Genomic DNA, 20407 nt, shown 5'->3' with positions numbered 1-20407 from the left:
CATAGACCCAACCAACATAAGGAGTACTCAGGCAACTATGGCCTATTAATTAAAGGTCTGGGTAATGCCCAGCCCGTATCGTAACCATCCAGTCCAAAGCTTAGCATCCAGAACAATCAGTATGCTTTTGATGTATCCCAACATCAGGATATATCATAGTATATGTAAGTAAGGGTATCAATATTGGAATATAAATAGAGGATTCAATAAATTGGGAGAAATCAAGAATCAAAATGAAATATAAACAAGAATCAATAATTGTGTATCAGTGTATATAAACAAGAATTATCAAAGTGTAACTGATATGGAAAATGGGATATAATTCACTATTCTGAATTTAGAATAGGGGAAAAACTTGTCTTGCGCGTACTTAACCTGGTTTAACTCACCGCATTCGGTCTCCTGCTTGATCTGCCTTGCTGATACTGAATCAATCATAGAAAGATAGTCGTTTAGATAACTTACTACATACGCGTATCTCGAATTGATATTACGCAACCCTATCAATCTACCCATGCGTTTCTATCTGACTCGCATATATACACATATAATTATATAGCACGTAAGGTTCACATAATCACGTAAAGCATATAGCATATAAAGCACATGATTGATTTTTTTGGACTTATAAATATTTTTAGAATCGATACTAGACTCATACCTGTATCAACTAACCTTATTTGATTTTATTTATAATTTTTCGGGATTTATTTGACTCTATTCTACCCCTAATAGGGCTTATAAACAATTAACTATCACAAGACCACTCTCTTTTGAAAGAAATTATGGCTTACAATTATTTTTATTGGATTCGTTTCATTTTTCTGAGTCTAAGGGTCTTCGTTTCGCTCAAATCGGACTAACGGTTTAATTATTATGAATTAAACAAGATTTAATTAATTAATAATCAATTATAAATAATTAATTATAATTAAATAATCCTTAATTATATTTTTAAATAATTAATTAATAATCATTGTATTTTAAAATAATTAATCCTTAATTATTTGGATTAATTACAATTTATTACAGTTATTTATAAATTATTCTTACTTACTCGATTAGATCGATTATTTATAAATAACCAATCGATACAATTAACTGAAACGTTATTTATCGAATAAATAATTATTACTCGAATCATAATCTAACTCAACGATCAACTACTCGTATAAATACGAGCTACTCGTATTCTTCGAATAATTATCGAACTATTATTATTATTATTATTATTATTATTATTATTATTATTATTATTATTATTATTATTATTATAACTTATACGATTAACTAATTACTCATTTATAATTAATTATTCGCTACGAATAATTATTACGACATTTTTCGAATAAATTAACGCTCGATTACTAATTCTAACTTATCGAAACATTACTCGTACAAATACGAGTTATTCGCAATATTCAACTAATTAACGAATTACTATTCATATTATTCAATTATTTTTAATCCTTATTTATTAATTAATTACCTAATTATTAATTAATAAATAACTATTAAATAATTAGATAAATAATTAAATAACTAATTAAATAACTAATTTCAAATTTCTAAATTAATAAAATAATCCTGAAATTATTAATAATAATTTTCAGGATTTAAAACTGTTTTTTAATTGATTTTTAGAATTAATAAAAACTAATTTTGATTTTACAAAATATAATTAAATAATTATTAATCCAGAAACACAAATCAGAATTCAGGTTTAGGGTTTTTGGATCAAACCCCGGGTCGAAACCAGGTTGAAACCGGGTCGAACCCGGAGCCGCCTCGTTTTCCGGCCGAAATCCGGCGAGTTGATTTCGCTTTCACCTCCTCTGGTTCAGCCCCCTCCTTGACGATTCCCCTTCATCCCTACCTTCTCATTCCCGTCGCTGCAGCAGAAACACAGGGCCAAACCCCTCTCTCCAACTCCGGCGATCGAAGCCGTCATCGAGGCGGCGGCCGGAGCTAGGGGCTTCGTTCTCGAAGCGAGTCTCCACAAAACAGAACCGAAACTCCTCCCCATCAATCAACAACAGTCCCAGACGCCTCCCCTTCTTTCCTCGACGTCGCAGCAACCGGAAAAGCCAAGAAACGCCGCCGACAGCGGTGGTTTCCGGCGAGTAAAAAACCGAGACCAAAATCAACAAAACCTATACGAATCGGTTCCAAATCATACGATCTAACATCCTATAACAATCAAATTCAATTCAAAAGCTTCAATCAAAATTACCTAATTCGAAGTAAATCTCCGGAATTCGAAATAAAGTTCAAGTAAACGTCGATTAAAATCAATGGCAAAATCATAAACTAGATTATGAGAGCTTCGCAATGACTACTTACATGATCGATTTGATTAACAAAATCACCTTCAAAATCTGATTTACCCTAATTTCAGAGAATTGGGGATTTTCTTGATTTTTCTAATTTTTTTATGATTAATTAACTAATTAATTACTAATAATTAGCTATTTATATTTATGAAAAATAATACCCCCAAATAAAATTAAGGGTCTAATTACACTCCTAATAAAAATATTTGGCCCCAATTTTTTATAATTTTTGGGTATTAATAATGAATTTTTTAAATATCCAATAAATACAAAATAAATGCTAAAAATTCCAAAAAATTATGAATATTACAAAAATGCAAAGAAAAATGATGTATGATAATTTCATGATCATATAAAAATAAAAATGTGATTCTTGTGGGGGTTTTTGGTACCCGAAGGGGTCCGGAAAAGTCATTTTTCGTGAAAAAGGTAAATTTGTAAAACGTCTAAGGGCTCAGAATAGCGATATGGTATATGTCGTTTTTGATAAAATAGGGCCAATGATTTTGTTTGAAATACGGGATTTTAAAACACTGTTTGAGCTGTACGAATTTTGATATAAACATATATGACTTACTATAAAACACTCAATAAATATCCAAAACACGTTCGGATCAAAACAGGCAATACGTAACACATAGCAATTAGGGTTTAATGACTCAACACATTTTATCATATAATAATACACATAATTTGTCTTTATTATAATATAATACAAGCGTAATTTCTCGGTCGTTACAGCGTAACTTGCTAATTAACTTTAATATATGCTAATTACGAGCTAAGTTATACTAATCGACCCTAACCATGCTAATCAAAGTATCTGAAAATTGTGTTTTTGGACCAAAATATTAGCAACTGACATTTAAAACCACGCCCGATGACAGCATGGTCGGCTAGATTCCTTCCCGGTTACCAGGTCGGTTAAAGTTTCCTCCGGGGCCTTTGGTCGGCTTGAGCCCTCCCCGATGGCCTGGTCGACATCTCTTGGACGACTGTAGCCCCCCGGGGCCGTCAGAACCCTCCTCGGAGGCCTAATCGGCCTCTCATTGTCGTTTGAAGCCTCCTCAAGGGCTTCCAGTCGATCAAAGTCATCTCCAGAGGCCAGGTCATCTCGTCCTATTCGGATGGAGCTTTTCAAGGGCCTTTGATCGGCCGGAACCTTCCCCGGAGACCTGGTCGGTTGGAGCCTCTTCAGGGGCCTTTAGTTAATCTAAGCCTTTCCTAGAGGCCTAGTCGGCTAGAGTCTTCCCAGGGAATTATGGTCGGCCAAAATCCTCCTCAAAGGCCTAGTCGGCCCCTCTTAATCAACTGGAGGCTCCCCGGGGGCTTCTAGTCGATTAAAGCTTTGACCGAAGGCTTAGTTGGCCTCGCCTGGGCGGCTAGAGCCTCCCTGGAGGTCTCTGGTCGGTCGGAGCCCTCCCTCGGAGGTCTGGTGAGCCATCACTAGTTGGCAAGAGCCTCCGCGGGGGCTTGGACGTGACTCTGGTATGCAACCTCTTCGAGGTTGAGTATCGAATCTATATCTTGGGACTATTAAGTTTAAAAAAACTCTGTGCGTCACCCGGGTTCTATGAGAGTGTAAATAAAAGGTGTATCCATAATAGAATTTGTGTTGGTATGACATAATTAAAAGTTCTATTCGAAGTAGAATACGTGGTTAATTTATAGAGTGTTTGAATTGAAAGTTATGTTTATAATAGAATGGGTGTTTCTAAAACATAATTTAAAGTTCTACTGAAGGTAGAATACGTGCGTATATTTATAGAGAAAAATAATTCGAATTTTTATGAATGAAATGTAATTAAAAGTTGTAAGTATAGTAGGTTTTGAATAATATGGTGGTGAAAGATTTTGAATTTACTGGGAAGACATATAGTTAAAACTTTTATTAGGTAAGACATATAATTAAAAGTTCTACTGAAAATATGATAATTGTTCGAATTTATAGAGAAACTAAGAAATACATATAATTAAAAGGGGTTTTACTCAAATGAGAACCCCACTATTATGAGAATTGAGATATAATCTCAGCCTTACATTTTTAACAAAAATATGGGTTCTGATCATCAAATTCGTTCACTCCTTCCAATCACATGAAAATAACCAACATCTTAAAGAAATCAACAGATCTAAATAATAATCACCATATCATTTTCGGTCACCATTTCAGGAAATTTTTTCCGGTCACCTACAGATTACAACATTATCACCATTAATCACTGACTATCACACTGCGACTACATCCAAGTACCACCAAAATCATTATCATTAACACGATCTTCAGAAACACAAGTCTCAAAATCACCAAAATTCATTCTCAAAGTCATATAAAAATCAACATAAATGACAAAATGTCTAACTGAAATCACTAAAACTCAAATAAAATCACTATCATAATTGATACTCAACCAGATCTTTAAGCATCCATATTTGTTTATATATGTTGTCACCCCATCTTCAACGACAACATATTAACCATTACCGTCGCAATCATAATCGTCAATTGATTTTTTATCAAACTTTCAATTTTAGGTCAAAATTAGATTTGAAATAAAGATATACTTGTATGTATTATGTATATATTAAGTATAAGAGGGAGTGGGGCTGTAGATTGCATAATGGTTTTAAATTAAATTGGAAAAATAAGATGGTGTTGATGAGTGAGAGAGAAACACATGAGTGAGAAAGACTATGATTATCAGGGTCCAGAAGAAATAAAAAATAGGAAGGGCAAGAGATAAAAAAAATTATATGGTGGAGATTAAAAAAATTAATATAAATTGAATGGCTGAGATTAGTTCTCAGTTCTCACAAAAATATGGGTTCTCATTTGAGCACCCCCCTAATTAAAAGTTCAATTCGAAGTAGAATATGTGTTTATAAGATAAAATTAAAAGTTATGTAATTTGAATTATAACATTGTGCATATTAATACTGGACAATAATTCGATCTATCAGGGTAGACATATAATTAAAAGTTTTATTAGAGTAGAGTAGGTGTTAGGTGGTTCTGTAAGATTTTCTCAATATATTTATGTAATTTTTCTAGAATTTCATAAATTTAAATATTTAATAATTAAAATATCTTTTAACATATTTGAAGTATAATAAGTAGCCTAATTTATAAAGGAAATGGGTTCATATTTATATAGAAAGAAGAAATTTTATCTTAATATATATAGTAGATGAATTCGAATTTATAAAAAGGAGAGGGTTCGAGTTATCTTTTAACATATTGTAAGCATAAAAATTATCGTAACTTATAAGGGAGAGGGGATCAAATTATTTTTTTAACATGTTGTAGGTTGAATAAGTATTCTAATTTATAATGGAGACGAGTCCAATATCTTTTAACATATTATAAGTAGAATATATTTTCTAATTTATAAATGATAGAGGTTCGAATTCACCTTACTAGATCCTAAATCTCTCCTTCACGATCCCTTAACTTGGACCCGTCCGATCATGACATTCTCCGATTCGCTCATCGCTGATTTAATTCATTAGCCTCACGAACTCTCCTTTTGCTTACTCAGCCTCAGCCTTTTGTACTCTCCATTTCGTTTTCTCAGCTCCTGTCAGTAGGGATATGAACTCTCCACCTCACTTTCTCACGGTCTTGTCAGTAGGGATCATGATCTATTTGCCATGATGCTTGAGACTGCTTACAGTGGACAACTGACATTTTTGATTTGGAACTCGTCGACCGGCACTACAAAATTTCCGAGAGCTTTTCAAAACTCTTAAATTAATGTGTTCATATCCCAATTGTTGTCACAAGTTTCATCTCGGTGATTCCCTACTACTTTCCCCAACTCCTAAACAGAGCAATCGCACAAACTGGTTGTTAATTCGGTACATATCTCTGCAAATTACTTTCTCTCTCTCTCTCTCTCTTACTCTCTACAAAAATCATGAATCAGAAAACACTCATCAGAAAATGCTCGACCAAAATACCTTTGCACATAATTTTTTACAATGGTTTAATTTCATCCAAAAATAAAATTATATGACCAACATCACTACATAGGATTTAAAATTATTGTCTAGTAAATCGAATCACACAAGTATTTTTTGAAAGCGGTGTTGTGTAAATCAGAAGATTTGAGCTTTACAACTACAGTCATTCTAATATCCGGGAATTTTGTGAATTATATTATGTGTATAAAATATGAATTATTTGGATTTGGTGCAATTTTATGAATTAGAAAATAAAGATATATATATATATATATATATATTAGTACAGTTTGACGAATCACTATAAAACTTATAGTATACTATTTGGTTATGAGATGATTTAGTACGTTAATAGATACATGGCTCGAAATTATCGTTATATTTGAAAAAATGATTAAGGTGGTAATAAAGAAAAAGGGGAAATGATTGGATTATGATAAGGTTGAATAATATGTGATATTATGTTTTTACATGTTTTATGTGAACATTTATTTACAATGTAATAAGAATCAGATCTTCATTTGTATCCTTATTTAATTAATAAAAAAGAAAAAGGTGGTTACAATCGAGATTAAATACTGAAACTGATAAAGTACGAAATTTGGTTAATTGGGATATGTGACTACATGTTATGTGACTTGTACGTGTTTGATGTTATGGTCGGTGAGGATTACTATGTTTTTAAATATTTATTTTGTGAAAAATATAGAATATTTGGACTTTAAACATTTTTATAAAATCATTGAAGTATGATTAAATCATGAAATTTTATTTTTTTATCTATCTATAACCCTGGAGACTTTTTGAAAATGATATTTTGATTTATTTTGGTGTTGGAGCATTTTAACATGATGTTATATATGTTATTTCTCTTTTTGAACATTATTTTATAATATTCGTATAAAATAAATTAGATGCTCAAAAAATATTTTAAAAATATCAGGGGATAGATATATTAATGAACTTGTTCCAGAATTTGATTTCGTATCTATAAACCCCTAGTCTAATTATTATGCAATTTATAGTGAAATTTTCAGGAAATAGTGAATAAAGATTGGAAAAGGACAAATTTGTCATTGCGATATGTTCACATACTCCCTTCTTCTTCTCCCCAGTTCGTTGGACACAATTTCGAACTCTCTGTTTTATTTCTCTCTCTCGGTATTATTCTCTCTTCACTCTCACCAATTTTGTGGGTCGTTCTTCTTCGATCTTCACTCGAATTCGAGTAGATCTAATTTATTCTTGAATTTTTCAGATTTTCGAAATTTAGTTTCTCAGATTTTGTTTCGAGTTTATGTAAAATTCGATGTATAATTGGTTGTAATTTGACTGATCATTAAAAAAAAAGCAATGCACGTTAAAGTTAGTTATATTTTAGATTTTATAAATTATATTTCTTAAAATTTAGTTCAATTTTTGAAAAATATGGATCTCCGGGGATACCCCTGGAGTAAGAATGAGTATTCCAGTCAAATTACAGAGAGAGAATGCAGAGCTTATTAAGTGTGTGAAATTTGTGATCATTGTATCTGTTGCTTCTTTAGGTATTTATAGAGGTTTGAGGCATGTGAAAGGCGCATGCTCGTGGGGAAGTGTGCAAGAGTTGTCCTCCATACTGATATGGGTGGCGATGGTGTCAGTGTAGAGGTCATGATGGCTAAGTTGTGTCAGGACCCCCACATGAGTTTGTCAGTACCCCCACCTCGGAGTTCCAGATGTCTTTGCCAGGTCGAACTCGACCGAACCGGTCTTTGGAGGCGGCTAAGAAGGTAAAAATCCATAAAATTGGGTGTGTTTATCAGTTTAGGCAAGGCCGTGATGGGCCTAGCCTATCAAACCCCAACAATTATCCCCTTCAACCCAATGCTCCATATTAGATTGAATGGTAACCATCAAAACATCAACGTTTTTCGCCGATGCCTCCCCTTTAACAAGAATCTCTTCATCTCATTCTTCCATTTTGAGAATCATAAATGCTCGTATTGTGACCTTCAAATTACCGTTCTTCATCATAACGGCATATCCATTTACAAATCACGTGTATCAACCACCATAAGTGCCCTTCCATCTGTTGAGTCACCTGATTCTTGTTTTCTCATCCTTCGGACACTTGAAGAATAACAACATAATCATCCAACTTTTTCACCTGGTTGATCAAGCCATTGAAACAATTTTGATGATCTTTTATATCTTCTTCCTTCTCGAGTTCGAACAAATTAATCCACAATGCAAGGGCTAACCGCCAAACCACAAGTAACTTTGTCCCTTCCCCTTTGTAGGTTTCTTGTCATCAAATCCATCATCGTATTCTGCCATACCAATTGAATCTCGAGCTTTTCTTCAACCTAATTCATCACGAGCCTTGGCTCTGATACCAGGAGGAACACCCTCAGCGATTCGAGATTCAATCTACCAATGCTAAGTACACACACAACAATATATGACGTGAAAAACCACGTCCCAACTTGTATTATTAAATAAAAAAATTATCAATAATATAATCAATACATAACACCTCAATAGTGTCCAAAACTCGATATAACTTAAGACAAACAATCCTCAAGCATATAATCATATAATAACACCTCAATGGTGTTCCAAACCAATCAAGGATACCTAAGCCTAACAATACTTAAGCATCCTCTTTCGAGCAATAATTAAGTCAACATCTCAGACCCTCTTTTTATCAGTCAAAAACAATATGACTATAATTATATAGACATCACAAAACTAAGCCATTAAGACTTACCATACTTGTTTAACAAATCTTCCCATACATGTTAAACAAGCCTTACTTTCTTGATATCTGATCTTCCAACTTTATGACCAAGATATATAATAACTATCTACAATCAATTTTTATCCAACCTAATTATGATAATAATTGTCTATTCATACAATTATTACCCAATTCAATTATGTGTTGTACCATTAAAACCCTATAACCAATTGGGTTTAAACTCGACAGGTTATCGATCAAAAGTAAATATTTTGTTGAGATTGTAACTTGGTGAATTGAAGTGGGATTTATCGTTGTTTAGAATTATAAAATGATAGGTTAAGGTAAAACACATATATCATGTACAATTTTTATTCGTGAAAGTTTTGGTCACTATTTGATATTGTTAAATAAATGAATATTAAGGTGTACTTGAAAATGATTGTTTGAATGGTAAATTTCTTGTACGTTATATTGGTAAATGTGAGAATAATTATGTGATAATTAGTTTTATATATATGGATAAATAGTTATAAATTAGTAGTAGATTTTAATTGTTTGGTGTCGGCGAGACCTAACAAATAATTAAAAATAGCGGAAATGTTATCAAAATTATTATAAAACCAAAAGGGTTCTAAGATTAAAAGATTACCTTTTTGTTTAACCTTGAATTCTTATATAGATATATTAAAGTGAAATACTTTGCAAAAAGAAACGAATAGCATACGTGTGTTATGTATTTAACTTCGTGTTTATGTAAGTACAAGTTTAAGTAAGTACATATCAAATTGAGGATTATTAATTATCATGAATGTGATTATGTGTATATGTGAGCGATATGGTTAAGGTTATATATATAAAGTCAATGTGTTTAACAAAAGGGTAGAGTTGCTTAGTCGTTTAAGAATAGTTGTTAGGTATGAAATGCAACACGAGGGGGGGGGGGTGAATGTGTTTTCTTGGTTTTTAATTAACTGTGAAAGTGTTTGGCTATTTGGAACAAAACAAATGTAAGAACTTGGAGTGATAAAATACTTAAATAAAAACACACAAGCAGATTATCAAAAACTCACTTGATTTGTATTAAATCAAATTTGTTTTGCTACAAATCCGTGTTCTTAAAGAAAAGAACTCAAATACAATTCTTGAGAGAGAATACAAAATTTTTCCTAGATCTGTTTGTTACTTCTAAGCAAAGGACCCGTGACATGCTTTATAGATCAACATGCACGGTATTACAAAACTTGTACTAAAATGGACTAACATGGTTTCTAAAGCTACTTTGTATATTTTCCATTTCCAATGTTAGAAAATCTGTGCAGAATCTAATAGGTCTGTGACCCTCCTTTGTATAGTGAATCTTAGCCCTTGATCTTGTATTCTTCAAACTGCATTTGTAGTCTTTCCAATTTAGTGATAGAAATGTTTGTTGACTAATAATCTTGAATCATCAGTTTTTCTGCATTATAAATTATTGTTAGTCCCTTAACAATATAGCAAGAATTACAGAAGGGGGGTTGAATGGAATTCTTGAACCTTTTTCTCGAAATAAAAATGTGCAACTCGATTATAGATATATTTGTTTTGATTAGCACAATGCGGAATGTAATCTTAATTGAATCAAAACATAAGTAATTAAAAACAATAGTCTTTAAAAACTTTCTGGTGGATTTAAACAATTCCACCAGAGATATATATTATATATCGAGAGGACTCTGTGTGCAAGAATGCTCACAGCTGCTTACAAATTGAACTACTGAGAATACGGGAAATGCTAAAGATTCTGCTTACAAAGATTTCTCTATTTTTATGTTTCTCAGCTATCTCAGTTATTTTTCTATTTGCTACTCTCTTGGTTTATATAATACCAAGATTACAAAGTCAAAAAGACTGAACAAATATAAAAACTATCAGTCTTAAGCTTTGCTGCTTTTCGTCCTCTATTACCCAGTTAATGGGCTTCCACAGTGTGTTTGTATACATCTCGACGACTGTGTGTCAGCTTTCATTGTTCAACTGCTGTTTGAATTCTTCATATGATCATCCGTTGACTTTCAGAACATCCGTTGATGGTTTAATTGATCATCCGTCAACTGCTATATTAAACATCCGTTGGTAGTCATTTGATCATCTGTCGATGACTTTGTTAATCATCCGTCGATAGCTATTTTGGCACTTGACTCTATTTCACTTATGCAGAATTACAAGACATCATTTATGTATAATTAATCAACCTATTCTGCATATCTAGTTAAAGTCAACATAACTCATATGCTACTACAGATTCTATACAAAGGTGCATACATAACTGTGCTACAAACTTATTATTACATAAGCTACTCACTCGATGGATAATAAGTTAATCATCCGTCGGGACTATAATGAGTTATCCGTCGGTACTATAATTCTTATCCGTCGAGTGCTACATAATTTCACTAAGTAAAATCTACTTAGATGTTTTGTTTATGAAATCATCAAGTACATAATATATACACAACAATATCCCCCAATTTATGTCTACTGGAATTGTAGCCATAAATTAAGAGATACTTGATGATAACAAAACATCCTGAGCATACATCTTTAAAGATAAGCAGATAAATTGAAAGTGCTTCAATTAAACAAAATGTACAAGGTTTGGCTCACAGTCAATTCAAGATGCTCCTCTAGCCTGAGCAGATTTTTCTAGTTCCTTGAAGGTCTGGATCTTCTTCCAAGCTTTCTGTTATTTTCCTCAATTTGATTCTGGAGCTGCCTGTGGAATTCCAGTTCATCAGATTCTGAGAGATCTAGCTTTTCTTGCATTTCCAAGAGAGTCTCATTGCTAGAGATACTCAGTTGGTCTTCTAATCTGAAGAATCTTCTTACACCCTTATCATCCATGAACTCCATCAGCCAGTAGGGCCTTAGATGCACTCTTCTCCCTGTATATGGGATGATTAGTGTCTTTGGGAGTGCATCCTTAGCTCTAACACTCCTTAGCTCTTCAATCTTCTTCAATACTAGTCTTCTTGCAGTTACATTGAACCCAAAGTTTTTCTTGAAGGATGAATAGACTTTAATCAGCACAACTTGGCTTACTTGAAGAATCCTGTGAAGTGGCCACTGAATCTCCCTTCCTCCTTTGTACTTGAACACCAACCTTTCAGGTAGGTTTCTGTATGCATCAATTGCCCTTACTTCATCCAGTTCATCCAGATACAGATTTAGATCTGAAAATTCTTTGATGTCACACAAGTACAAGTAGTCTCCCCTGTTGACCTTGGGTTGAGCTTTAACTACTGACTTGGATTTGAGAGGTGACAGCTTCACTTTCTTGACTGCCCTTGACTTTGTCCTTTTTGGCTTGCTAAGGATTGGTAAGTTGAAGTTAGGAATTGGTATGTTATCCCACTCTATTGGCTCATCCTTTGGCACAATAGGTTCACCATGTATGTTCCTGTAGGGATCCACCACCCTTATGTCTTCAAATACCACAGAGGGCTTTGATGCTTGAGTTGTAGCTGGTGTGGATTCCTTAGGAAATTGATCTTCCAATTCCTTGTCAACAACATCCAGTTTCCTTTTTGTTCTTCTAGCCAATTCTTTCTTCCTTGGGGATTTCTTCTGTTCTTCAATTTTCTTCTTTGATTCAGCAGCTTTAGATGGTTGAGAGGGAATTTGTTGAGAAGAATTTACAGCATGTAGCTTGGCCAAGATAGCAATCTGTTCTTTCTTTTATTTAGACTTCTTTGCATCTAGAGCAGCTTGCCTATTTTCCTGCTTTAATCTGGCTTTTTCTTCTTTCTTTGCTTGAGCAAATTGTGGATGTCCAGCTACCACACAAATTTCCTTTCCATTTCTGAATATCTTAGCAATTCTCCTTTTTGAAGCTGAATCAGCTGGATCTTTATAGAAGACAATAGATCTTGACAGAAGCTTCTTTTAATCAGGCTTGGATGTCTCATACACAGTGTCCATGGGGTTCTTCCAAGATGATTTTGGATAATTTTCCCTTGGTTTAAGAATTGTTTCAGCCTTTGTAGACTTGATGCAGGAAGATTATCCTTTTTCCAGATAGTTCATGCTCATCTCATTCACACTGATTGGCTTGACATGAGAGTGATGGATGGCTGACTTAACTGGCTCCTTGACTAGTTCAAACTTTTTCTGTATCTCCTCATCAATCTTATTCCAGTTGATCAAACTCAACTTTCCTTTTTCAGCAACTTTCAAATTTGCTGCTGCTGCTTTAATTAGATCTATACCATCTGCAACTATTGGCTTGGAGACAGTAATTGAAGGTACAATTACTTTGCTGATTTGTACTTGAAGTTTCTCCCCCTCAGTTGGTCATTTCTCCCCCTTACTTGATTCTCTCTCCCCCTTTTTGTTATCATCAAGTTGAGGAGTTAGGCCTTGTGCTTTAGCCAGTTGCATGAGAAGATTTGTCTGAGTCTGTTGATTTTGAAGAAGGATAGCCGCTGAATTCTCAATAACTTGAACTCTGTCTTCCAGCTTGGCTAGCTTCTTTTCAGAATCTGATTCTTTACTCAATCTCAGTAATAGATCTTGCATGGTACCATAAGGCATTACTGAATCCAGCTTCTCAGAATTATAAGTTTTCAAGTCAGCTATATCTCTTTTTAGTTCATCCACACTCAGATTCTGTCTTAAATGCTGGATCTTCATGAGATGTAGAGAGTCTAGGTGAGCTTGAAGAATGGCCTTGGTACCAGCATCTGAAGTTTCCTGAAGGGCCTTTTGAATAGCCATCAGTTACTTGACCAAAGATACACCAAATTGTCCTGGTGTAGATTCCTTTGTCCATGCCCATCCAGGTAAATTTGAAACAGAACTTGGGCCTTCATCTCCCCCTAAGTTCATGCTTCCATCAAAAGAATCAGAGTCATCATCATTAGAATTTACTCCAAATTCTTCAGATGGCTCACCAGCTTGAGAAGGCATCCTATTGACAGCAGCTTTATCTTTTTGAAGATATTCTGAGGTGTGTACTAAATTCAAAGTCTGTTCTGCCTCCACATTGCCCTGAGCAGCCAACAATTGATAGGCTGACACAGGATGAGTAAAAGTGTCAGCATCCAAGGAAATGTTATCAATTTCAGCTTTGTAATGTTGCTGAAATTGTCTTTCCTTTTCAGCATCATCCAGAATCATTGACTCACTAGCAATGGCTGGATCCACCCTTATTTCTCCTGTACCTGCCTTTCTCTCATAATCTCTCTTTTGTTGTATCAGGGTCTCACCCTGGCTCCCCACCCTCACACCCTCACCTTCACCTACTAAGGTGGGACTCCTCTCACTCACTTTTGCCAATCCTGAATAAATGGATTGCTGAGATTCACTCTTTTCCTCTCCTTTTGCCTGGGAGCAACCCAGCCTCTCACTCAATGCACTCTCCTCTCTCAGTCCTAAGAGTGACTGTATTACCACTAAATCTTCTGCACTAGAAATAATTGAAGTTTGAAGTTGTGCAGAGATACTCGACGGATAAGTGATATCCATCGGGTGAGTGGTAAAGCTATCCGACGGATAACTGCTGTTAAGCTTATCCGTCGGGATACAATCACTACTCGACGGATGAGCAATATCCATCGAGAGAGTAGAAATGAATGAGGTGGGAAGAGAAACTATTGTTGACTCTGTGTTGATTAAAGTTATTTGAGGCACAGATGTCACAATAGTATCTGAAAGAATTGGCAAGTGAGCCAACAAATCATCTAAAAGATGATGCTCACTTGCACTAGATTTTGGCTTCCCCAACAGAGTTAAAGAAGGGGAATCAGGAATTGAAGTGTTTATCATATCCACTTCCAGAGAGTTTGTTGGTGAGTATGGTGTTTCAGATGTTTCTATTATAAGAGATTTTGGCTGTGACTCCACATTTATTGGAGCCACATCAAACTGAATTTGAGAAAGTGCAGGGATTGTGTCTTTAGTACCAGTTTGCACTGTGTGTGTGCCCTGTGCATCCCCAATGGTTTTAGATTTCTTCTTTCTTGTGTAAGTTTGGGGTGAGCTTGTGTCCCTAACCCTTTTTGGCCTGTGCTCTTGGATGAGAGCTTTGTTCAATAGCCACATCCTTTTGGGAGGATGCAGCTAGAAGTGAGCTTTTGTCCTTTTTAAGCACTGCAGTTTGTTGGGAAACTGCAGTGTGGCTAGGCTGGGATTCACTCAACTCTCCAACCTTATCCTTGGGGTTTCTTTGATGTTCACCCCTTCCCTCACCTAACTGACCCTCCTTCACACTCCCCTCTTTGGCTTTGGTAAATTTTTCAACTGGTACCTTTTGAGAGATACCAGAGGGGGTTTTCTTTGACTTGGATTTAGAAATTACAGTTGTTTTGGCAGCTTTGGTAGGCAACTGTTTGGTCATTGTCACAGTTGCCATAGGTACTCCTGAACTCAAAGAAATTGAGGAGATTTGAATAGTTGAGGGTATGGATGAACTTACCTCACTTACCTGAGGTGTCTGCATTACAGGAAAGTAGAACATTGGCACATCCCTATGATGGCTGGCTCTGTTCAAATCTGCAATGATTCTTCTCTCTTGAACCCAACAAGCTAATTTGTTGTTTGGGTTCTCAAGTACAATCTCTTGACAAAGATGATTAGCCAATATCATGAAAAATCTAGCATAATATACATTCTTTCCCCTTTTGGCTAACTCACCTAGTTTAAAACCTAACTCATACAAGACAAGGTCACTGAAATTGTAAAATTTATCTGTAACTAGCATTTATAGCATGGAAATGTTCACAGAATCAAAATTACTGATTTTTCCAGAGAAAACTTTAGTCACAACATCACACATGAAACTCCATTCCTTCCTAAGACCTAATCTTCTAATATCACTTAGCTTAGTAGTAGGAAGTGCATAATGCATGGAATTAAGCATATTGATAATATAAGTGTCATTGTGTGGTGAAGTTACATTATCATCTGGAATTTTGAAACATGCTTTTATCACATCACTATTGATACATAACTCATTACCTTTGATAGTTAGAGTGATGGTTTTGTCAGTAGAGTTGTAGATTGCAGTGGTCCACATCTCTTCAACAACTTCACAGAAAATTATGGGTGATTCAAGAATGGCATAACTTAACTTGCAGTTCTTCACGAAGTCCATCATCTTGTGATAGTCTTCTGATTGCTGAATACCCTTATTGACCAAAGCAGTGAAGTTGTTCTTCTCATAAATGAACCCAGTCTGAGACATAATCTTTACTACAGGTTCCATTGTTAGAGAATGAAAGCTTGAAGAGAAGGAGAATATTTGCTTGAGAGAGAAGGAAATAAAAGCAGTTGAATTTGAGAATGATAAAAGAAAATAATTAGAATGAAATAAGCTTTTATACTATCTCAAAAACAACGGATGAAAATAATAAAGAAAAGTAAATTACCCAATAGAAATTGCCTAAAATAGCCGTTTTAAAAATAAACTGTAAAAATTCCACCCATTATCCGTCGTGTAATGCTTACAAACTGTAAGTATACTCGATGGATAATGTTCAGGGAATTAACGGTTAAGATTTAGACAATTCGACGGATGAGGATAAACTGTTATCCGTCGAGTTTTAAAAGATTCCAGAAAAGTAATTGATTTTTATTTGCAAATAGTATATCGACGGATGACTCAACTCGATGGATAATGGTCATCCGTCGAGATGCAAATTTTGACTTGACCAAAATTCCATCCAAGACTAAAAATCAGCTAAATTTCTGGCTACATTTCAACTTGAAAAATAACTCAGATAAATTCAAGAGTTATTAAGCATACCTAACTCACTTACCAACCTTGAAAAGGTGGATTCATCCAGTGGCTTGGTAAAGATATCTGGAAGTTGCTTCTCACTTGGAACAAAATGTAATTCTACAGTACCATTCATTACATGTTCCCTTATGAAATGGTACTTGATGTCTATGCACTTTGTCCTTGAATGTTGCACTGGATTTTTAGTGATGACAATTGCACTTGTGTTATCACAGAAAATAGGAATCCTCTCAACTTGCAAACCATAGTCTAGCAATTAATTTTTCATCCATAAAATCTGTGCACAGCAACTGCCAGCAGCAATATATTCAGCTTCAGCTGTAGAAGTAGAAACTGAATTTTGCTTTTTACTGAAACAGGACACAAGCTTGTTTCCTAGAAATTGACAAGTTCCTGTTGTGCTCTTTCTGTCAATTCTACAACCTGCATAGTCTGCATCTGAATAACCAGTTAGATCAAAACCAGAATCTCTAGGATACCAAATGCCAAGTTTTGGTGTTCCCTTGAGATATCTGAAAATCTTTTAATAGCTATCAAGTGAGATTCTCTAGGATCAGCTTGAAATCTAGCACATAAATATGTAGCAAACATTATATCTGGCCTACTAGCTGTTAAGTACAGAAGTGAGCCAACCATGCCTCTATAGCTTGAAATATCCATAGACTTTTCAGTAGTGTTTAATTCAAGCTTAGTTGCAGTGGCCATGGGAGTTTTTGCAGATGTGCAATCCATTAGATCAAACTTCTTTAAAAGATCAAAAATATTTTTAGTTTGACTAATGAATATTCCATCACTAACTTGCTTAACTTGTAAACCAAGAAAGTAAGTTAGTTCTCCCATCATACTCATTTCATACTTACTTTGCATCAGTTTGGCAAACTTTTTACAAAGTTTCTCATCTGTAGAGCCAAAAATAATATCATCTACATAAATTTGAACAAGTATGCTAGAGCCATTGACATTTCTGAAAAATAAAGTTTTATCTACAGTACCTCTTGTGAAGTGATTTTTCAAAAGGAACTTTGATAAAGTGTCATACCAGGCTCTAGGTGCTTGCTTCAGTCCATAAAGTGCTTTCAGTAGATAATAGACATACTCTGGAAAATTTGGATCTTCAAAGCCAGGAGGTTGACTAACATACACTTCTTCCTCCAAATCTCCATTCAGAAAGGCACTTTTGACATCCATTTGATAGACCTTGAAATTGGCATGGGCTGCATAGGCTAAGAAGATTCTGATGGCTTCAAGTCTTGTAACAGGAACAAATGTTTCATCAAAATCTATTCCTTCTTGCTGGAAATAGCCTTTAGCAACCAATCTGGATTTGTTCCTTACTACTATGCCATTTTCATCCATCTTGTTTCTGAATACCCATTTGGTGTCTATTGGATTCTTTCCTTTAGGCTTGGGTACCAGCTTCCATACTTTATTCCTTTCAAATTGGTTTAGCTTCTCCTGCATAGCTAAAATCCAATCAGGATCTAACAAGGCTTCTTCTACCTTTTTTGGTTCTTCCTTTGACAGAAAGCTGCTGTATAGACATTCTTCTTGAGTTGCTCTCCTGGTTTGAACTCTAGAAGAAACATCACCAATAATCAGTTCAAAGGGGTGATCTTTTGTCCATTTCCTTGGTTGAGGTAGATTAGCTCTAGATGAAGAGACCTCAATGTTGTCTTGATGTGTGATTGAGTTTTGATTACTAGAAACTCCCCCTGAGTTTGAGGATCTTTGATTTGAGAAAGGGGTACTTTCTATGGGTGATCTACCTTGACTTCCTGATCCTTTAGATAACCCGACGGATGGTAAATTTTGAGTACCGATGGATGAGGCGGGTTGTCTTCCGACGGATAACACAGATTGCCTTCCGACGGATGAAGCATTATGTAACTCGACGGATGTTGAGTTTTGTGCTTCATTGGTGGTAGATTTGTCTGCATTATCCTTAGACACTGTTTCTTGATCACTCTCATCATCACTTTCATCACTGACCATCTCAATATTGTCGAATTTGAGGCTCTCATGGTAATCTCCATCTTTCAGTCCTTCAATCTTTTTATCATCAAACACAACATGTATAGATTCCACAACAATGTTGGTTCTTAGATTGTAGACTCTATATGCTTTACCAACAGCATATCCAACAAAAATTCCTTCATCTGCTTTAGCATCAAACTTCCCATTTTGATCAGTTTGATTTCTCAGAATATAGCATTTACAGCCAAAGACATGAAGAAAGTTTAGAGTTGGATTCTTGTTCTTGAACAATTGATAAGGAGTCATGCATCTTGCTTGATTAATCAGAGAGATGTTCTGAGTATAGCATGCAGTGTTTACAGCTTCAGCCCAGAAATATGTTGGTAATTTTGATTCTTCAAGCATTGTCCTTGCAGCTTCAATAAGTGATATGTTCTTCCTTTCCACTACTCCATTCTGTTGTGGAGTCCTTGCTGCTGAGAACTCATGTAAGATTCCATTTTCCTCATAAAATGCTCTCATGACATAGTTCTTGAACTCAATTCCATTGTCACTCCTGATTCTTCTAACTTTGAAATTAGGATGATTGTTAACTTGCCTTATGTGATTGATGATGATTTCACTAGCCTCATCTTTAGACTTTAGGAAATATGTCCAAGAGAACTTTGAAAAAGCATCTACAATTACTAGGAAAAATCTTTTCTTTGAAATTGACAATACATTGACTGGTCCAAACAGGTCCATGTGAAGCAGTTGCAGAGGCTCTTCAATTGCTGAATCAAGTTTCTTCCTGAATGATGCTTTGATCTGCTTCCCTTTTTGGCAGGCATCACACAGTCCATCCTTTGTAAATTCCACTAGAGGAATGCCTCTTACTAGTTCTTTCTTTACCAGCTCATTCATGGTCTTGAAGTTTAAATGGGATAGCTTTTTATGCCATAGCCAACTTTCATCTTGACTTGCTTTACTGAGAAGACAAGTTACGGATTCTGCTTTAGTTGAGTTGAAGTCATCTAGGTACACATTTCCTCTTCTCACACCAGTGAGAACCACTTTGTTGTTTTGATTATTAGTCACAACACAGGCTTCTTTGTTGAAGGTTACTGAGTTGCCTTTGTCACAAAGCTGGCTGATACTCAACATATTGTGTTTGAGACCATCCACCAAGGCAACCTCTTCAATGATGACATTGTCCTTTGAAATCAAGCCATATCCCACAGTATAACCTTTGCTGTCATCTCCAAAAGTAATACTTGGGCCAGCTCTCTCCTTAAACTCTGTGAGCAGGGTAGAATCACCAGTCATGTGTCTTGAACAGCCACTATCCAAGTACCAAAGATTCTTTCTGTTTCCCTGCACACATCAAAATCAAATCAAGTTGATTTTGGTACCCAAGTTTCCTTGGGTCCTGCCTTGTTAGCTTTTTTCTTCTGTTTCTTAAGTTTTATCTCATTTGACATAGGAATTTCAGATTCTTCCTTAGTCAATTGGGTTGTACCTTTGAAACCACTGAATGCAACAGAATTATCATGCATGTTATGGCTAACAAGAAATGGCATGCTTGGTGAAAACATGTTATTCCAGTAAAGCATGCTAAATGGCATTTGAGGCATATTGTATGCAACATAATATGGATTA

Source organism: Apium graveolens, chromosome 9, assembly GCF_009905375.1.
Source record: "Apium graveolens cultivar Ventura chromosome 9, ASM990537v1, whole genome shotgun sequence".
Taxonomy (NCBI): domain Eukaryota; kingdom Viridiplantae; phylum Streptophyta; class Magnoliopsida; order Apiales; family Apiaceae; genus Apium; species Apium graveolens.
This window is presented reverse-complemented; position numbering follows the sequence as displayed.